Genomic DNA, 20,348 nt, shown 5'->3' on the forward strand with positions numbered 1-20,348 from the left:
GCCAAATTTTGCACTTTAGCAATCAGGAAGCGTAAATCTCTTTTGTTGAATGGCACACTGCGAAGTTCCCTTGTGTAATTTTTTTTTTTTTTTTTATGTTGTTGTTGATTTCCTTTTGTTTGATCTTGTGGTGTTCTGTGTCGCTGGCTTTTGCCGCAATAAAACTAAACTTTGAAAACTTTGAACTTTTCCTGTTATAAAAAGCCTTCTCTTTCGACCGCAAAACTTTCAGGGGAGCATTTGCAACCGTTTGGCACCAGTTTTGAGTCAATTGCTGAAAGTCAGAGTTTTGATGAAATTGTGACCCCGGGGCTTAGGGATTTTTTCAAAAAAAAATTTTTCTGCCGGTTAAGTTGTCGAAGGCTGATTTCTTTTCCTGTGATAAAAAGCCTTCTCTTTCGACCGCCAAACCATTCAGGGGAGCATTTGCAACCGTTTGGCACCATTTTTGAATCAATTGCCGAAAGTCAGAGATTTGCTGAAATTGTGACCCCGGGGCTTAGGGATTTTTTCAAGAAAATCTTTTCCTGCCGGTTAAGTTGTCGAGGGCTGATTTCTTTTCCTGTGATAAAAAGCCTTCTCTTTCGACCGCCAAACCTTTCAGGGGAGCATTTAAAACCGTTTGGCACCAGTTTTGAGTCTATTGCCAAAAGTCAGAGCTTAGGGATTTTTTCAAAAAAATATTTTTCTGCCGGTTAAGTTGTCGAAGGCTGATTTCTTTTCCTGTGATAAAAAGCCTTCTCTTTCGACCGCCAAACCTTTCAGGGGAGCATTTGCAACCGTTTGGCACCATTTCTGAGTCAATTGCCGAAAGTCAGAGTTTTGATGAAATTGTGACCCCGGGGCTTAGGGATTTTTTCAAAAGACTATTTCTCTGCCGGTTAATTTGTTGAGGGCTGATGTCTTTTCCTGTGATAAAAAGCCTTCTCTTTCGACCGCCAAACCTTTCAGGGGAGCATTTGCAACCGTTTGGCACCATTTTTGAATCAATTGCTGTAAGTCGGAGTTTTGATGAAATTGTGACCCCGGGGCTTAGGGATTTTTTCAAAAAACTATTTCTCTGCCGGTTAAGTTGTCGAGGGCTGATTTCTTTTCCTGTGATAAAAAGCCTTCTGTTTCGACCGCCAAACCTTTCAGGGGAGCATTTGCAACCGTTTGGCACCATTTTTGAATCAATTGCTGTAAGTCGGAGTTTTGATGAAATTGTGACCCCGGGGCTTATGGATTTTTTCAAAAAAATATTTTTCGGCCGGTTAAGTTGTCGAGGGCTGATTTCTTTTCCTGTGATAAAAAGCCTTCTCTTTCGACCGCCAAACCTTTCAGGGGAGCATTTGCAACCGTTTGGCACCATTTTTGAAACAATTGCCGAAAATCAGAGATTTGATGAAATTGTGACCCCGGGGCTTACGGATTTTTTCAAAAAAATATTTTTCTGCCGGTTAAGTTGTCGAGGGCTGATTTCTTTTCCTGTCATAAAAACCCTTCTCTTTCGACCGCCAAACCTTTCAGGGGAGCATTTGCAACCGTTTGGCACCAGTTTTGAGTCAATTGCTGAAAGTCAGAGTTTTGATGAAATTGTGACCCCGGGGCTTAGGGATTTTTTCAAAAATATGTTTTTCTGCTGGTTAAGTTGTCGAGGGCTGATTTCTTTTCCTGTGATAAAAAGCCTTCTCTTTCGACCGCCAAACCTTTCAGGGGAGCATTTGCAACAGTTTGGCACCTTTTTTGAGTCAATTGCCGAAAGTCAGATTTTTAATGAAATTTTGACCCCGGGGCTTAGGGATTTTTTTAAAAAAATATTTTTCTACCGCTTAAGTTGTCGTTGGCTGATTTCTTTTCCTGTGATAAAAAGCCTTCTCTTTCGACCGCCAAACCTTTCAGGGGAGCATTTGCAACCGTTTGGCACCAGTTTTGAGTCTATTGCCAAAAGTCAGAGCTTAGGGATTTTTTCAAAAAAATATTTTTCTGCCGGTTAAGTTGTCGAAGGCTGATTTCTTTTCCTGTGATAAAAAGCCTTCTCTTTCGACCGCCAAACCTTTCAGGGGAGCATTTGCAACCGTTTGGCACCATTTCTGAGTCAATTGCCGAAAGTCAGAGTTTTGATGAAATTGTGACCCCCGGGGCTTAGGGATTTTTTCAAAAGACTATTTCTCTGCCGGTTAATTTGTTGAGGGCTGATTTCTTTTCCTGTGATAAAAAGCCTTCTGTTTCGACCGCCAAACCTTTCAGGGGAGCATTTGCAACCGTTTGGCACCATTTTTGAATCAATTGCTGTAAGTCGGAGTTTTGATGAAATTGTGACCCCGGGGCTTAGGGATTTTTCAAAAATATCTTTTTCTGCTGGTTAAGTTTGCGAGGGCTGATTTCTTATCCTGTGATAAAAAGCCTTCTCTTTCGACCGCCAAACCTTTCAGGGGAGCATTTGCAACCGTTTGGCACCATTTTTGAATCAATTGCCGAGAGTCAGAGATTTGATGAAATTGTGACCCCCGGGGCTTAGGGATTTTTTCAAAAGACTATTTCTCTGCCGGTTAATTTGTTGAGGGCTGATTTCTTTTCCTGTGATAAAAAGCCTTCTGTTTCGACCGCCAAACCTTTCAGGGGAGCATTTGCAACCGTTTGGCACCATTTTTGAATCAATTGCTGTATGTCGGAGTTTTGATGAAATTGTGACCCCGGGGCTTAGGGATTTTTTCAAAAAAATATTTTTCTGCCGGTTAAGTTGTCGAAGGCTGATTTCTTTTCCTGTGATAAAAAGCCTTCTCTTTCGACCGCCAAACCATTCAGGGGAGCATTTGCAACCGTTTGGCACCATTTTTGAATCAATTGCCGAAAGTCAGAGATTTGCTCAAATTGTGACCCCGGGGCTTAGGGATTTTTTCAAGAAAATCTTTTCCTGCCGGTTAAGTTGTCAAGGGCTGATTTCTTTTCCTGTGATAAAAAGCCTTCTCTTTCGAACGCCAAACCATTCAGGGGAGCATTTGCAACCGTTTGGCACCAGTTTTGAGTCTATTGCCAAAAGTCAGAGCTTAGGGATTTTTTCAAAAAAATATTTTTCTGCCGGTTAAGTTGTCGAAGGCTGATTTCTTTTCCTGTGATAAAAAGCCTTCTCTTTCGACCGCCAAACCTTTCAGGGGAGCATTTGCAACCGTTTGGCACCATTTCTGAGTCAATTGCCGAAAGTCAGAGTTTTGATGAAATTGTGACCCCCGGGGCTTAGGGATTTTTTCAAAAGACTATTTCTCTGCCGGTTAATTTGTTGAGGGCTGATTTCTTTTCCTGTGATAAAAAGCCTTCTGTTTCGACCGCCAAACCTTTCAGGGGAGCATTTGCAACCGTTTGGCACCATTTTTGAATCAATTGCTGTAAGTCGGAGTTTTGATGAAATTGTGACCCCGGAGCTTAGGGATTTTTCAAAAATATCTTTTTCTGCTGGTTAAGTTTTCGAGGGCTGATTTCTTATCCTGTGATAAAAAGCCTTCTCTTTCGACCGCCAAACCTTTCAGGGGAGCATTTGCAACCGTTTGGCACCATTTTTGAATCAATTGCCGAGAGTCAGAGATTTGATGAAATTGTGACCCCGGGGCTTAGGGATTTTTTCAAAAAAATATTTTTCTGCCGGTTAAGTTGTCGAGGGCTGATTTCTTTTACTGTGATAAAAAGCCTTCTCTTTCGACCGCAAAACTTTCATGGGAGCATTTGCAACCGTTTGGCACCAGTTTTGAGTCAATTGCTGAAAGTCAGAGTTTTCATGAAATTGTGATCCCGGGGCTTAGGGATTTTTTCAAAAAAATATTTTTCTGCCAGGTTAAGTTGTCGAAGGCTGATTTCTTTTCCTGTGATAAAAAGCCTTCTCTTTCGACCGCGAAACCTTTCAGGGGAGCATTTGCAACCGTTTGGCACCATTTTTGAATCGATTGCCGAGAGTCAGAGATTTGATGAAATTGTGACCCCGGGGCTTAGGGATTTTTTCGAAAATATCTTTTTCTGCCGAATAAGTTGTCGAGGGCTGATTTCTTTTCCTGTGATAAACAACCTCCTGTTTCGACCGCCAAACCTTTCAGGGGAGCATTTAAAACCGTTTGGCACCATTTCTAAGTCAATTGCCGAAAGTCAGAGTTTTGATGAAATTGTGACCCCGGGGCTTAGGGATTTTTTCAAGAAAATCTTTTCCTGCCGGTTAAGTTGTCAAGGGCTGATTTCTTTTCCTGTGATAAAAACCCTCCTGTTTCGACCGCCAAACCTTTCAGGGGAGCATTTAAAACCGTTTGGCACCATTTCTGAGTCAATTGCCGAAAGTCAGAGATTTGATGAAATTGTGACCCCGGGGCTTAGGGATTTTTTCAAAAAAATATTTCTCTGCCGGTTAAGTTGTCGAAGGCTGATTTCTTTTCCTGTGATAAAAAGCCTTCTGTTTCGACCGCCAAACCTTTCAGGGGAGCATTTGCAACCGTTTGGCACCATTTTTGAATCAATTGCTGTAAGTCGGAGTTTTGATGAAATTGTGACCCCGGGGCTTAGGGATTTTTCAAAAATATCTTTTTCTGCTGGTTAAGTTTTCGAGGGCTGATTTCTTATCCTGTGATAAAAAGCCTTCTCTTTCGACCGCCAAACCTTTCAGGGGAGCATTTGCAACCGTTTGGCACCATTTTTGAATCAATTGCCGAGAGTCAGAGATTTGATGAAATTGTGACCCCCGGGGCTTAGGGATTTTTTCAAAAGACTATTTCTCTGCCGGTTAATTTGTTGAGGGCTGATTTCTTTTCCTGTGATAAAAAGCCTTCTGTTTCGACCGCCAAACCTTTCAGGGGAGCATTTGCAACCGTTTGGCACCATTTTTGAATCAATTGCTGTATGTCGGAGTTTTGATGAAATTGTGACCCCGGGGCTTAGGGATTTTTTCAAAAAAATATTTTTCTGCCGGTTAAGTTGTCGAAGGCTGATTTCTTTTCCTGTGATAAAAAGCCTTCTCTTTCGACCGCCAAACCATTCAGGGGAGCATTTGCAACCGTTTGGCACCATTTTTGAATCAATTGCCGAAAGTCAGAGATTTGCTCAAATTGTGACCCCGGGGCTTAGGGATTTTTTCAAGAAAATCTTTTCCTGCCGGTTAAGTTGTCAAGGGCTGATTTCTTTTCCTGTGATAAAAAGCCTTCTCTTTCGAACGCCAAACCATTCAGGGGAGCATTTGCAACCGTTTGGCACCAGTTTTGAGTCTATTGCCAAAAGTCAGAGCTTAGGGATTTTTTCAAAAAAATATTTTTCTGCCGGTTAAGTTGTCGAAGGCTGATTTCTTTTCCTGTGATAAAAAGCCTTCTCTTTCGACCGCCAAACCTTTCAGGGGAGCATTTGCAACCGTTTGGCACCATTTCTGAGTCAATTGCCGAAAGTCAGAGTTTTGATGAAATTGTGACCCCCGGGGCTTAGGGATTTTTTCAAAAGACTATTTCTCTGCCGGTTAATTTGTTGAGGGCTGATTTCTTTTCCTGTGATAAAAAGCCTTCTGTTTCGACCGCCAAACCTTTCAGGGGAGCATTTGCAACCGTTTGGCACCATTTTTGAATCAATTGCTGTAAGTCGGAGTTTTGATGAAATTGTGACCCCGGAGCTTAGGGATTTTTCAAAAATATCTTTTTCTGCTGGTTAAGTTTTCGAGGGCTGATTTCTTATCCTGTGATAAAAAGCCTTCTCTTTCGACCGCCAAACCTTTCAGGGGAGCATTTGCAACCGTTTGGCACCATTTTTGAATCAATTGCCGAGAGTCAGAGATTTGATGAAATTGTGACCCCGGGGCTTAGGGATTTTTTCAAAAAAATATTTTTCTGCCGGTTAAGTTGTCGAGGGCTGATTTCTTTTACTGTGATAAAAAGCCTTCTCTTTCGACCGCAAAACTTTCATGGGAGCATTTGCAACCGTTTGGCACCAGTTTTGAGTCAATTGCTGAAAGTCAGAGTTTTCATGAAATTGTGATCCCGGGGCTTAGGGATTTTTTCAAAAAAATATTTTTCTGCCAGGTTAAGTTGTCGAAGGCTGATTTCTTTTCCTGTGATAAAAAGCCTTCTCTTTCGACCGCGAAACCTTTCAGGGGAGCATTTGCAACCGTTTGGCACCATTTTTGAATCGATTGCCGAGAGTCAGAGATTTGATGAAATTGTGACCCCGGGGCTTAGGGATTTTTTCGAAAATATCTTTTTCTGCCGAATAAGTTGTCGAGGGCTGATTTCTTTTCCTGTGATAAACAACCTCCTGTTTCGACCGCCAAACCTTTCAGGGGAGCATTTAAAACCGTTTGGCACCATTTCTAAGTCAATTGCCGAAAGTCAGAGTTTTGATGAAATTGTGACCCCGGGGCTTAGGGATTTTTTCAAGAAAATCTTTTCCTGCCGGTTAAGTTGTCAAGGGCTGATTTCTTTTCCTGTGATAAAAACCCTCCTGTTTCGACCGCCAAACCTTTCAGGGGAGCATTTAAAACCGTTTGGCACCATTTCTGAGTCAATTGCCGAAAGTCAGAGATTTGATGAAATTGTGACCCCGGGGCTTAGGGATTTTTTCAAAAAAATATTTCTCTGCCGGTTAAGTTGTCGAAGGCTGATTTCTTTTCCTGTGATAAACAACCTCCTGTTTCGACCGCCAAACCTTTCAGGGGAGCATTTAAAACCGTTTCGTACCATTTCTGAGTCAATTGCCGAAAGTCAGATTTTTGATGATATTGTGACCCTGGGGCTTAGGGATTTTTTCAAAAAAATATTTTTCTGCCAGTTAAGTTGTCGAGGGCTGATTTCTTTTCCTGTGATAAAAAGCCTTCTCTTTTGACCGCCAAACCTTTCAGGGGAGCATTTGCAACCGTTTGGCACCAGTTTTGAATCAATTGCCGAAAGTCAGACTTTTGATGAAATTGTGACCCCAGGGCTTAGGGATTTTTTCAAAAAAAATATTTCTCTACTGGTTAAGTTGTTGGCTGATTTCTTTTCCTGTGATAAAAAGCCTTCTGTTTCGACCGCCAAACCTTTCAGGGGAGCATTTGCAACCGTTTGGCACCATTTTTGAATCAATTGCTGTATGTCGGAGTTTTGATGAAATTGTGACCCCGGGGCTTAGGGATTTTTTCAAAAAAATATTTTTCTGCCGGTTAAGTTGTCGAAGGCTGATTTCTTTTCCTGTGATAAAAAGCCTTCTCTTTCGACCGCCAAACCATTCAGGGGAGCATTTGCAACCGTTTGGCACCATTTTTGAATCAATTGCCGAAAGTCAGAGATTTGCTGAAATTGTGACCCCGGGGCTTAGGGATTTTTTCAAGAAAATCTTTTCCTGCCGGTTAAGTTGTCAAGGGCTGATTTCTTTTCCTGTGATAAAAAGCCTTCTCTTTCGAACGCCAAACCATTCAGGGGAGCATTTGCAACCGTTTGGCACCAGTTTTGAGTCTATTGCCAAAAGTCAGAGCTTAGGGATTTTTTCAAAAAAATATTTTTCTGCCGGTTAAGTTGTCGAAGGCTGATTTCTTTTCCTGTGATAAAAAGCCTTCTCTTTCGACCGCCAAACCTTTCAGGGGAGCATTTGCAACCGTTTGGCACCATTTCTGAGTCAATTGCCGAAAGTCAGAGTTTTGATGAAATTGTGACCCCCGGGGCTTAGGGATTTTTTCAAAAGACTATTTCTCTGCCGGTTAATTTGTTGAGGGCTGATTTCTTTTCCTGTGATAAAAAGCCTTCTGTTTCGACCGCCAAACCTTTCAGGGGAGCATTTGCAACCGTTTGGCACCATTTTTGAATCAATTGCTGTAAGTCGGAGTTTTGATGAAATTGTGACCCCGGAGCTTAGGGATTTTTCAAAAATATCTTTTTCTGCTGGTTAAGTTTTCGAGGGCTGATTTCTTATCCTGTGATAAAAAGCCTTCTCTTTCGACCGCCAAACCTTTCAGGGGAGCATTTGCAACCGTTTGGCACCATTTTTGAATCAATTGCCGAGAGTCAGAGATTTGATGAAATTGTGACCCCGGGGCTTAGGGATTTTTTCAAAAAAATATTTTTCTGCCGGTTAAGTTGTCGAGGGCTGATTTCTTTTACTGTGATAAAAAGCCTTCTCTTTCGACCGCAAAACTTTCATGGGAGCATTTGCAACCGTTTGGCACCAGTTTTGAGTCAATTGCTGAAAGTCAGAGTTTTCATGAAATTGTGATCCCGGGGCTTAGGGATTTTTTCAAAAAAATATTTTTCTGCCAGGTTAAGTTGTCGAAGGCTGATTTCTTTTCCTGTGATAAAAAGCCTTCTCTTTCGACCGCGAAACCTTTCAGGGGAGCATTTGCAACCGTTTGGCACCATTTTTGAATCGATTGCCGAGAGTCAGAGATTTGATGAAATTGTGACCCCGGGGCTTAGGGATTTTTTCGAAAATATCTTTTTCTGCCGAATAAGTTGTCGAGGGCTGATTTCTTTTCCTGTGATAAACAACCTCCTGTTTCGACCGCCAAACCTTTCAGGGGAGCATTTAAAACCGTTTGGCACCATTTCTAAGTCAATTGCCGAAAGTCAGAGTTTTGATGAAATTGTGACCCCGGGGCTTAGGGATTTTTTCAAGAAAATCTTTTCCTGCCGGTTAAGTTGTCAAGGGCTGATTTCTTTTCCTGTGATAAAAACCCTCCTGTTTCGACCGCCAAACCTTTCAGGGGAGCATTTAAAACCGTTTGGCACCATTTCTGAGTCAATTGCCGAAAGTCAGAGATTTGATGAAATTGTGACCCCGGGGCTTAGGGATTTTTTCAAAAAAATATTTCTCTGCCGGTTAAGTTGTCGAAGGCTGATTTCTTTTCCTGTGATAAACAACCTCCTGTTTCGACCGCCAAACCTTTCAGGGGAGCATTTAAAACCGTTTCGTACCATTTCTGAGTCAATTGCCGAAAGTCAGATTTTTGATGATATTGTGACCCTGGGGCTTAGGGATTTTTTCAAAAAAATATTTTTCTGCCAGTTAAGTTGTCGAGGGCTGATTTCTTTTCCTGTGATAAAAAGCCTTCTCTTTTGACCGCCAAACCTTTCAGGGGAGCATTTGCAACCGTTTGGCACCAGTTTTGAATCAATTGCCGAAAGTCAGACTTTTGATGAAATTGTGACCCCAGGGCTTAGGGATTTTTTCAAAAAAAATATTTCTCTACTGGTTAAGTTGTTGGCTGATTTCTTTTCCTGTGATAAAAAGCCTTCTCTTTCGACCGTCAAACCTTTCAGCGGAGCATTAGCAACCGTTTGGCACCATTTTTGAGTCAATTGCCGAAAGTCAGAGTTTTGATGATATTTGAGCATTTGCAACCGTTCGGAACCAGTTTTGAGTCAATTGCTTAGGGATTTTTTCAAAAAAATATTTTTCTGCCGATTAAGTTGACGAGGGCTGATTTCTTTTCCTGTGATAAAAAGCATTCTCTTTCGACCGCCAAACCTTTCAGGGGAGCATTTAAAACCGTTTGGCACCATTTCTAAGTCAATTGCCGAAAGTCAGAGTTTTGATGAAATTGTGACCCCGGGGCTTAGCGATTTTTTCAAGAAAATCTTTTCCTGCCGGTTAAGTTGTCAAGGGCTGATTTCTTTTCCTGTGATAAAAACCCTCCTGTTTCGACCGCCAAACCTTTCAGGGGAGCATTTAAAACCGTTTGGCACCATTTCTGAGTCAATTGCCGAAAGTCAGAGATTTGATGAAATTGTGACCCTGGGGCTTAGGGATTTTTTCAAAAAAATATTTCTCTGCCGGTTAAGTTGTCGAAGGCTGATTTCTTTTCCTGTGATAAACAACCTCCTATTTCGACCGCCAAACCTTTCAGGGGAGCATTTAAAACCGTTTTGTACCATTTCTGAGTCAATTGCCGAAAGTCAGATTTTTGATGATATTGTGACCCTGGGGCTTAGGGATTTTTTCAAAAAAATATTTTTCTGCCAGTTAAGTTGTCGAGGGCTGATTTCTTTTCCTGTGATAAAAAGCCTTCTCTTTTGACCGCCAAACCTTTCAGGGGAGCATTTGCAACCGTTTGGCACCAGTTTTGAATCAATTGCCGAAAGTCAGACTTTTGATGAAATTGTGACCACAGGGCTTAGGGATTTTTTCAAAAAAAATATTTCTCTACTGGTTAAGTTGTTGGCTGATTTCTTTTCCTGTGATAAAAAGCGTTCTCTTTCGACCGTCAAACCTTTCAGCGGAGTATTAGCAACCGTTTGGCACCATTTTTGAGTCAATTGCCGAAAGTCACAGTTTTGATGATATTTGAGCATTTGCAACCGTTCGGAACCAGTTTTGAGTCAATTGCTTAGGGATTTTTTCAAAAAAATATTTTTCTGCCGATTAAGTTGACGAGGGCTGATTTCTTTTACTGTGATAAAAAGCATTCTCTTTCGACCGCCAAACTTTTCAGGGGATCTTTAACAACCGTTTGGCACCTGTTTTGAGTCAATTGCCGAAAGTCAGAGTTTTGATGGAATTTGGACCCCGGGGCTTAGGGATTTTTTCGAGAAAATCTTTTCCTGCCGGTTAAGTTGTCGAGGGCTGATTTCTTTTCCTGTGATAAAAAGACTTCTCTTTCGACCGCCAAACATTTCAGGGGAGCATTTGCAACCGTTTGGCAGCATTTCTAAGTCAATTGCCGAAAGTCAGAGATTTGATGAAATTCTGACCCCGGGGCTTAGGGATTTTTTCAAAAAAATATTTCTCTGACGGTTAAGTTGTCGAGGGCTGATTTCTTTTCCTGTGATAAAAAAACCTCATGTTTTGACCGCCAAACCTTTCAGGGGAGCATTTGCAACAGTTTGGCACCAGTTTTGAGTCAATTGCCAAAAGTTAGAGCTTAGGGATTTTTTCAAAAAAATATTTTTCTGCCGGTTAAGTTGTCGAAGGCTGATTTCTTTTCCTGTGATAAAAAGCCTTCTCTTTCGACCGCCAAACCTTTCAGGGGAGCATTTGCAACAGTTTGGCACCAGTTTTGAGTCAATTGCCAAAAGTTAGAGCTTAGGGATTTTTTCAAAAAAATATTTTTCTGCCGGTTAAGTTGTCGAAGGCTGATTTCTTTTCCTGTGATAAAAAGCCTTCTCTTTCGACCGCCAAACCTTTCAGGGGAGCATTTACAACCGTTTGGCACCATTTCTAAGTCAATTGCCGAAAGTCAGAGATTTGATGAAATTCTGACCCCGGGGCTTAGGGATTTTTTCAAAAAAATATTTCTCTGACGGTTAAGTTGTCGAGGGCTGATTTCTTTTCCTGTGATAAAAAGCCTTCTCTTTCGACCGCCAAACCTTTCAGGGGAGCATTTGCAACCGTTTGGCACCATTTTTGAATCAATTGTCGAAAGTCAGATTTTTGATGAAATTGTCATCAAAAAATATTTTTCTGCCGAATAAGTTGTCGAGGGCTGATTTCTTTTCCTGTGATAAACAACCTCCTGTTTCGACCGCCAAACCTTTCAGGGGAGCATTTACAACCGTTTGGCACCATTTCTAAGTCAATTGCCAAAAGTCAGAGATTTGATGAAATTCTGACCCCGGGGCTTAGGGATTTTTTCAAAAAAATATTTTTCTGCCGGTTAAGTTGTCGAGGGCGGATTTCTTTTCCTGTGATAAAAACCCTTCTCTTTCGATCGCCAAAACTTTCAGAGGAGCATTTGCAACCGTTTGGCACCAGTTTTGAGTCAATTGCTTAGGGATTTTTTCAAAAAAATATTTTTCTGCCGATTAAGTTGACGAGGGCTGATTTCTTTTACTGTGATAAAAAGCATTCTCTTTCGACCGCCAAACTTTTCAGGGGATCTTTAACAACCGTTTGGCACCTGTTTTGAGTCAATTGCCGAAAGTCAGAGATTTGATGAAATTCTGACCCCGGGGCTTAGGGATTTTTTCGAGAAAATCTTTTCCTGCCGGTTAAGTTGTCGAGGGCTGATTTCTTTTCCTGTGATAAAAAGCCTTCTCTTTCGAACGCCAAACATTTCAGGGGAGCATTTGCAACCGTTTGGCAGCATTTCTAAGTCAATTACCGAAAGTCAGAAATTTGATGAAATTCTGACCCCGGGGCTTAGGGATTTTTTCAAAAAAATATTTCTCTGACGGTTAAGTTGCCGAGGGTTGATTTCTTTTCCTGTGATAAAAAACCTCATGTTTTGACCGCCAAACCTTTCAGGGGAGCATTTGCAACAGTTTGGCACCAGTTTTGAGTCAATTACCAAAAGTTAGAGCTTAGGGATTTTTTCAAAAAAATATTTTTCTGCCGGTTAAGTTGTCGAAGGCTGATTTCTTTTCCTGTGATAAAAAGCCTTCTCTTTCGACCGCCAAACCTTTCAGGGGAGCATTTACAAACGTTTGGCACCATTTCTAAGTCAATTGCCGAAAGTCAGAGATTTGATGAAATTCTGACCCCGGGGCTTAGGGATTTTTTCAAAAAAATATTCCTCTGACGGTTAAGTTGTCGAGGGCTGATTTCTTTTCCTGTGATAAAAAGCCTTCTCTTTCGACCGCCAAACCTTTCAGGGGAGCATTTGCAAGCATTTGGCACCATTTCTGAGTCAATTGCCGAAAGTCAGAGATTTGATGAAATTGTGACCCCGGGGCTTAGGGATTTTTTCGAAAATATCTTTTTCTGCCGAATAAGTTGTCGAAGGCTGATTTCTTTTCCTGTGATAAAAAGCCTTCTCTTTCGACCGCCAAACCTTTCAGGGGAGCATTTGCAAGCGTTTGGCACCATTTCTAAGTCAATTGCCGAAAGTCAGAGATTTGATGAAATTCTGACCCCGGGGCTTAGGGATTTTTTCAAAAAAATATTCCTCTGACGGTTAAGTTGTCGAGGGCTGATTTCTTTTCCTGTGATAAAAAGCCTTCTCTTTCGACCGCCAAACCTTTCAGGGGAGCATTTGCAAGCATTTGGCACCATTTCTGAGTCAATTGCCGAAAGTCAGAGATTTGATAAAATTGTGACCCCGGGCTTAGGGATTTTTTCGAAAATATCTTTTTCTGCCGAATAAGTTGTCGAGGGCTGATTTCTTTTCCTGTGATAAAAAGTCTTCTCTTTCGACCGCCAAACCTTTCACGGGAGCATTTGCAACCGTTTGGCAGCATTTTTGAATCAATTGCCGAAAGTCAGATTTTTGATCAAATTGTCATCAAAAAAATATTTTTCTGCCGAATAAGTTGTCGAGGGCTGATTTCTTTTCCTGTGATAAACAACCTCCTGTTTCGACCGCCAAACCTTTCAGGGGAGCATTTACAACCGTTTGGCACCATTTCTAAGTCAATTGCCGAAAGTCAGATTTTTTATGAAATTGTGACCCCGGGGCTTAGGAATTTTTTTAAAAAAAAAATTTTCTGCCGGTTAAGTTGTCGAGGGCTGATTTCTTTTCCTGTGATAAAAAGCCTTCTCTTTCGACCGCCAAACCTTTCAGGGGAGCATTTGCAACCGTTTGGCACCATTTTTGAATCAATTGCTGTAAGTCGGAGTTTTGATGAAATTGTGACCCCGGGGCTTATGGATTTTTTCAGAAAAATATTTTTCTGCCGGTTAAGTTGTCGAGGGCTGATTTCTTTTCCTGTGATAAAAAGCCTTCTCTTTCGACCGCCAAACCTTTCAGGGGAGCATTTGCAACCGTTTGGCACCATTTCTAAGTCAATTGCCGAAAGTCAGATTTTTTATGAAATTGTGACCCCGGGGCTTAGGGATTTTTTCAAAAAACTATTTCTATGCTGGTTAAGTTGTCGAGGGCTGATTTCTTTTCCTGTGATAAAAAGCCTTCTGTTTCGACCGCCAAACCTTTCAGGGGAGCATTTGCAACCGTTTGGCACCATTTTTGAATCAATTGCTGTAAGTCGGAGTTTTGATGAAATTGTGACCCCGGGGCTTATGGATTTTTTCAAAAAAATATTTTTCTGCCGGTTAAGTTGTCGAGGGCTGATTTCTTTTCCTGTGAAAGAAAGCCTTCTCTTTCGACCGCCAAACCTTTCAGGGGAGCATTTGCAACCATTTGGTACCAGTTTTGAGTCAATTGCTGAAAGTCAGAGTTTTGATGAAATTGTGACCCCGGGGCTTAGGGATTTTTTCAAAAATATGTTTTTCTGCTGGTTAAGTTGTCGAGGGCTGATTTCTTTTCCTGTGATAAAAAGCCTTCTCTTTCGACCGCCAAACCTTTCAGGGGAGCATTTGCAACCGTTTGGCACCAGTTTTGAGTCAATTGCCGAAAGTCAGAGTTTTGATGAAATTGTGACCCCGGGGCTTAGGGATTTTTTCAAGAAAATCTTTTCCTGCCGATTAAGTTGTCGAGGGCTGATTTCTTTTCCTGTGATAAAAAGCCTTCTCTTTCGACCGCCAAACCTTTCAGGGGAGCATTTGCAACCGTTTGGTACCAGTTTTGAGTCAATTGCTGAAAGTCAGAGTTTTGATGAAATTGTGACCCCGGGGCTTAGGGATTTTTTCAAAAATATGTTTTTCTGCTGGTTAAGTTGTCGAGGGCTGATTTCTTTTCCTGTGATAAAAAGCCTTCTCTTTCGACCGCCAAACCTTTCAGGGGAGCATTTGCAACCGTTTGGCACCATTTTTGAATCAATTGCTGTAAGTCGGAGTTTTGATGAAATTGTGACCCCGGGGCTTATGGATTTTTTCAAAAAAATATTTTTCTGCCGGTTAAGTTGTCGAGGGCTGATTTCTTTTCCTGTGATAAAAAGCCTTCTCTTTCGACCGCCAAACCTTTCAGGGGAGCATTTGCAAGCATTTGGCACCATTTCTGAGTCAATTGCCGAAAGTCAGAGATTTGATGAAATTGTGACCCCGGGGCTTAGGGATTTTTTCGAAAATATCTTTTTCTGCCGAATAAGTTGTCGAAGGCTGATTTCTTTTCCTGTGATAAAAAGCCTTCTCTTTCGACCGCCAAACCTTTCAGGGGAGCATTTGCAAGCGTTTGGCACCATTTCTAAGTCAATTGCCGAAAGTCAGAGATTTGATGAAATTGTGACCCCGGGGCTTAGGGATTTTTACGAAAATATCTTTTTCTGCCAAATAAGTTGTCGAGGGCTGATTTCTTTTCCTGTGATAAAAAGTCTTCTCTTTCGACCGCCAAACCTTTCACGGGAGCATTTGCAACCGTTTGGCATCATTTTTGAATGAATTGCCGAAAGTCAGAGTTTTGATCAAATTGTCATCAAAAAAATATTTTTCTGCCGAATAAGTTGTCGAGGGCTGATTTCTTTTCCTGTGATAAACAACCTCCTGTTTCGACCGCCAAACCTTTCAGGGGAGCATTTACAACCGTTTGGCACCATTTCTAAGTCAATTGCCGAAAGTCAGATTTTTTATGAAATTGTGACCCCGGGGCTTAGGAATTTTTTTAAAAAAAAAATTTTCTGCCGGTTAAGTTGTCGAGGGCTGATTTCTTTTCCTGTGATAAAAAGCCTTCTCTTTCGACCGCCAAACCTTTCAGGGGAGCATTTGCAACCGTTTGGCACCATTTTTGAATCAATTGCTGTAAGTCGGAGTTTTGATGAAATTGTGACCCCGGGGCTTATGGATTTTTTCAGAAAAATATTTTTCTGCCGGTTAAGTTGTCGAGGGCTGATTTCTTTTCCTGTGATAAAAAGCCTTCTCTTTCGACCGCCAAACCTTTCAGGGGAGCATTTGCAACCGTTTGGCACCATTTCTAAGTCAATTGCCGAAAGTCAGATTTTTTATGAAATTGTGACCCCGGGGCTTAGGGATTTTTTCAAAAAACTATTTCTATGCCGGTTAAGTTGTCGAGGGCTGATTTCTTTTCCTGTGATAAAAAGCCTTCTGTTTCGACCGCCAAACCTTTCAGGGGAGCATTTGCAACCGTTTGGCACCATTTTTTAATCAATTGCTGTAAGTCGGAGTTTTGATGAAATTGTGACCCTGGGGCTTATGGATTTTTTCAAAAAAATATTTTTCTGCCGGTTAAGTTGTCGAGGGCTGATTTCTTTTCCTGTGATAAAAAGCCTTCTCTTTCGACCGCCAAACCTTTCAGGGGAGCATTTGCAACCGTTTGGCACCATTTTTGAAACAATTGCCAAAAATCAGAGATTTGATGAAATTGTGACCCCGGGGCTTACGGATTTTTTCAAAAAAATATTTTTCTGCCGGTTAAGTTGTCGAGGGCTGATTTCTTTTCCTGTGATAAAACGCCTTCTCTTTCGACCGCCAAACCTTTCAGGGGAGCATTTGCAACCGTTTGGCACCAGTTTTGAGTCAATTGCTGAAAGTCAGAGTTTTGATGAAATTGTGACCCCGGGGCTTAGGGATTTTTTCAAAAATATGATTTTCTGCTGGTTAAGTTGTCGAGGGCTGATTTCTTTTCCTGTGATAAAAAGCCTTCTCTTTCGACCGCCAACCCTTTCAGGGGAGCATTTGCAACCGTTTGGCACCAGTTTTGAGTCAATTGCCGAAAGTCAGAGTTTTGATGAAATTCTGACCCCGGGGCTTAGGGATTTTTTCAAGAAAATCTTTTCCTGCCGGTTAAGTTGTCGAGGGCTGATTTCTTTTCCTGTGATAAAAAGTCTTCTCTTTCGACCGCCAAACCTTTCAGGGGAGCATTTGCAACCGTTTGGCACCATTTTTGAAACAATTGCCGAAAATCAGAGATTTGATGAAATTGTGACCCCGGGGCTTACGGATTTTTTCAAAAAAATATTTTTCTGCCGGTTAAGTTGTCGAGGGCTGATTTCTTTTCCTGTGATAAAAAGCCTTCTCTTTCGACCGCCAAAGCTTTCAGGGGAGCATTTGCAAACGTTTGGCACCAGTTTTGAGTCAATTGCTGATAGTCAGAGTTTTGATGAAATTGTGACCCCCCCCACGCTTAGGGATTTTTTCAAAAATATGTTTTTCTGCTGGTTAAGTTGTCGAGGGCTGATTTCTTTTCCTGTGATAAAAAGCCTTCTCTTTCGACCGCCAAACCATTCAGCGGAGCATTTGCAACTGTTTGGCACCAGTTTTGAGTCAATTGCCGAAAGTCAGAGTTTTGATGAAATTGTGACTCCGGGGCTTAGGGATTTTTTCAAGAAAATCTTTTCCAGCCGGTTAAGTTTTCGAGGGCTGATTTCTTTTCCTGTGATAAAAAGCCTTCTCTTTCGAATGCCAAACATTTCAGGGGAGCATTTGCAACCGTTTGGCACCATTTCTAAGTCAATTGCCGAAAGTCAGAGATTTGATGAAATTCTGACCCCGGGGCTTAGGGATTTTTTCAAAAAAATATTTCTCTGACGGTTAAGTTTTCGAGGGCTGATTTCTTTTCCTGTAATAAAAAACCTCATGTTTTGACCGCCAAACCTTTCAGGGGAGCATTTGCAACAGTTTGGCACCAGTTTTGAGTCAATTGCCAAAAGTCAGAGCTTAGGGATTTTTTCAAAAAAATATTTTTCTGCCGGTTAAATTGTCGAGGGCTGATTTCTTATCCTGTGATAAAAAGCCTTCTCTTTCGACCGCCAAACCTTTCAGGGGAGCATTTGCAACCGTTTGGCACCATTTTTGAATCAATTGCCGAAAGTCAGAGATTTGATGAAATGGTGACCCCGGGGCTTAGGGATTTTTTCAAAAAAATATTTTTCTGCCGGTTAAGTTGTCGAGGGCTGATTTCTTTTCCTGTGATAAAAAACCTCCTGTTTCAACCGCCAAACCTTTCAGGGGAGCATTTAAAACCGTTTGGCACCATTTCTGAGTCAATTGCCAAAAGTCAGAGATTTGATGAAATTGTGACCCCGGGGCTTAGGGATTTTTACGAAAATATCTTTTTCTGCCAAATAAGTTGTCGAAGGCTGATTTCTTATCCTGTGATAAAAAGCCTTCTCTTTCGACCGCCAAACCATTCAGAGGAGCATTTGCAACCGTTTGGCACCAGTTTTGAGTCAATTGCCGTAAGTCAGACTTTTGATGAAATTGTGACCCCGGGGCTTAGGGATTTTTTCAAAAAAATATTTTTCTGCCGGTTAAGTTGTCGAAGGCTGATTTCTTTTCCTGTGATAAAAAGCCTTCTCTTTCGACCGCCAAACCTTTCAGGGGAACATTTGCAACCATTTGGCACCATTTCTGAGTCAATTGCCGAAAGTCAGATTTTTTATGAAATTGTGACCCCGGGGCTTAGGGATTTTTTCAAAAAACTATTTCTCTGCCGGTTAAGTTGTCGAGGGCTGATTTCTTTTCCTGTGATAAAAAGCCTTCTGTTTCGACCGCCAAACCTTTCAGGGGAGCATTTGCAACCGTTTGGCACCATTTTTGAAACAATTGCCGAAAATCAGAGATTTGATGAAATTGTGACCCCGGGGCTTACGGATTTTTTCAAAAAAATATTTTTCTGCCGGTTAAGTTGTCGAGGGCTGATTTCTTTTCCTGTGATAAAACGCCTTCTCTTTCGACCGCCAAACCTTTCAGGGGAGCATTTGCAACCGTTTGGCACCAGTTTTGAGTCAATTGCTGAAAGTCATTGTTTTGATGAAATTGTGACCCCGGGGCTTAGGGATTTTTTCAAAAAACTATTTCTCTGCCGGTTAAGTTGTCGAGGGCTGATTTCTTTTCCTGTGATAAAAAGCCTTCTGTTTCGACCGCCAAACCTTTCAGGGGAGCATTTGCAACCGTTTGGCACCATTTTTGAATCACTTACTGTAAGTCGGAGTTTTGATGAAATTGTGACCCTGGGGCTTATGGATTTTTTCAAAAAAATATTTTTCTGCCGGTTAAGTTGTCGAAGGCTGATTTCTTTTCCTGTGATAAAAAGCCTTCTCTTTCGACCGCCAAACCTTTCAGGGGAGCATTTGCAACCGTTTGGCACCATTTTTGAAACAATTGCCAAAAATCAGAGATTTGATGAAATTGTGACCCCGGGGCTTACGGATTTTTTCAAAAAAATATTTTTCTGCCGGTTAAGTTGTCGAGGGCTGATTTCTTTTCCTGTGATAAAACGCCTTCTCTTTCGACCGCCAAACCTTTCAGGGGAGCATTTGCAACCGTTTGGCACCAGTTTTGAATCAATTGCTGAAAGTCAGAGTTTTGATGAAATTGTGACCCCGGGGCTTAGGGATTTTTTCAAAAATATGATTTTCTGCCGGTTAAGTTGTCGAGGGCTGATTTCTTTTCCTGTAATAAAAAACCTCATGTTTTGACCGCCAAACCTTTCAGGGGAGCATTTGCAACAGTTTGGCACCAGTTTTGAGTCAATTGCCAAAAGTCAGAGCTTAGGGATTTTTTCAAAAAAATATTTTTCTGCCGGTTAAATTGTCGAAGGCTGATTTCTTTTCCTGTGATAAAAAGCCTTCTCTTTCGACCGCCAAACATTTCAGGGGAGCATTTGCAACCGTTTGGCACCATGTCTGAGTCAACTGCCGAAAGTCAGAGTTTTGATGAAATTGTGACCCCGGGGCTTAGGGATTTTTTCAAAAATATCTATTTCTGCTGGTTAAGTTGTCGAGGGCTGATTTCTTATCCTGTGATAAAAAGCCTTCTCTTTTGACCGCCAAACCTTTCAGGGGAGCATTTGCAACCGTTTGGCACCACTTTTGAATCAATTGCCGAAAGTCAGAGATTTGATGAAATGGTGACCCCGGGGCTTAGGGATTTTTTCAAAAAAATATTTTTCTGCCGGTTAAGTTGTCGAGGGCTGATTTCTTTTCCTGTGATAAAAAACCTCCTGTTTCGACCGCCAAACCTTTCAGGGGAGCATTTAAAACCGTTTGGCACCATTTCTGAGTCAATTGCCAAAAGTCAGAGATTTGATGAAATTGTGACCCCGGGGCTTAGGGATTTTTACGAAAATATCTTGTTCTGCCAAATAAGTTGTCGAGGGCTGATTTCTTTTCCTGTGATAAAAAACCTCATGTTTTGACCGCCAAACCTTTCAGGGGAGCATTTAAAACCGTTTGGCACCATTTTTGAATCAATTGCCGAAAGTCAGAGATTTGATGAAATGGTGACCCCGGGGCTTAGGGATTTTTTCAAAAAAAATTTTCTGCTGGTTAAGTTGTCGAAGGCTGATTTCTTATTCTGTGATAAAAAGCCTTCTCTTTCGACCGCCAAACCATTCAGAGGAGCATTTGCAACCGTTTGGCACCATTTTTGAGTCAATTGCCGAAAGTCAGAGTTTTGATGAAATTGTGACCCCGGGGCTTAGGGATTTTTTCAAAAAAATATTTTTCTGCCGGTTAAGTTGTCGAAGGCTGATGTCTTTTCCTGTGATAAAAAGCCTTCTCTTTCGACCGCCAAACCTTTCAGGGGAGCATTTGCAACCATTTGGGACCATTTCTGAATTAATTGCCGAAAGTCAGAGTTTTGATGAAATTGTGACCCCGGGGCTTAGGGATTTTTTCAAAAATATCTTTTTCTGCTGGTTAAGTTGTCGAGGGCTGATTTCT

This window comes from Podarcis cretensis, assembly GCF_951804945.1.
Source record: "Podarcis cretensis genome assembly, chromosome: 12".
Lineage (NCBI taxonomy): Eukaryota > Metazoa > Chordata > Lepidosauria > Squamata > Lacertidae > Podarcis > Podarcis cretensis.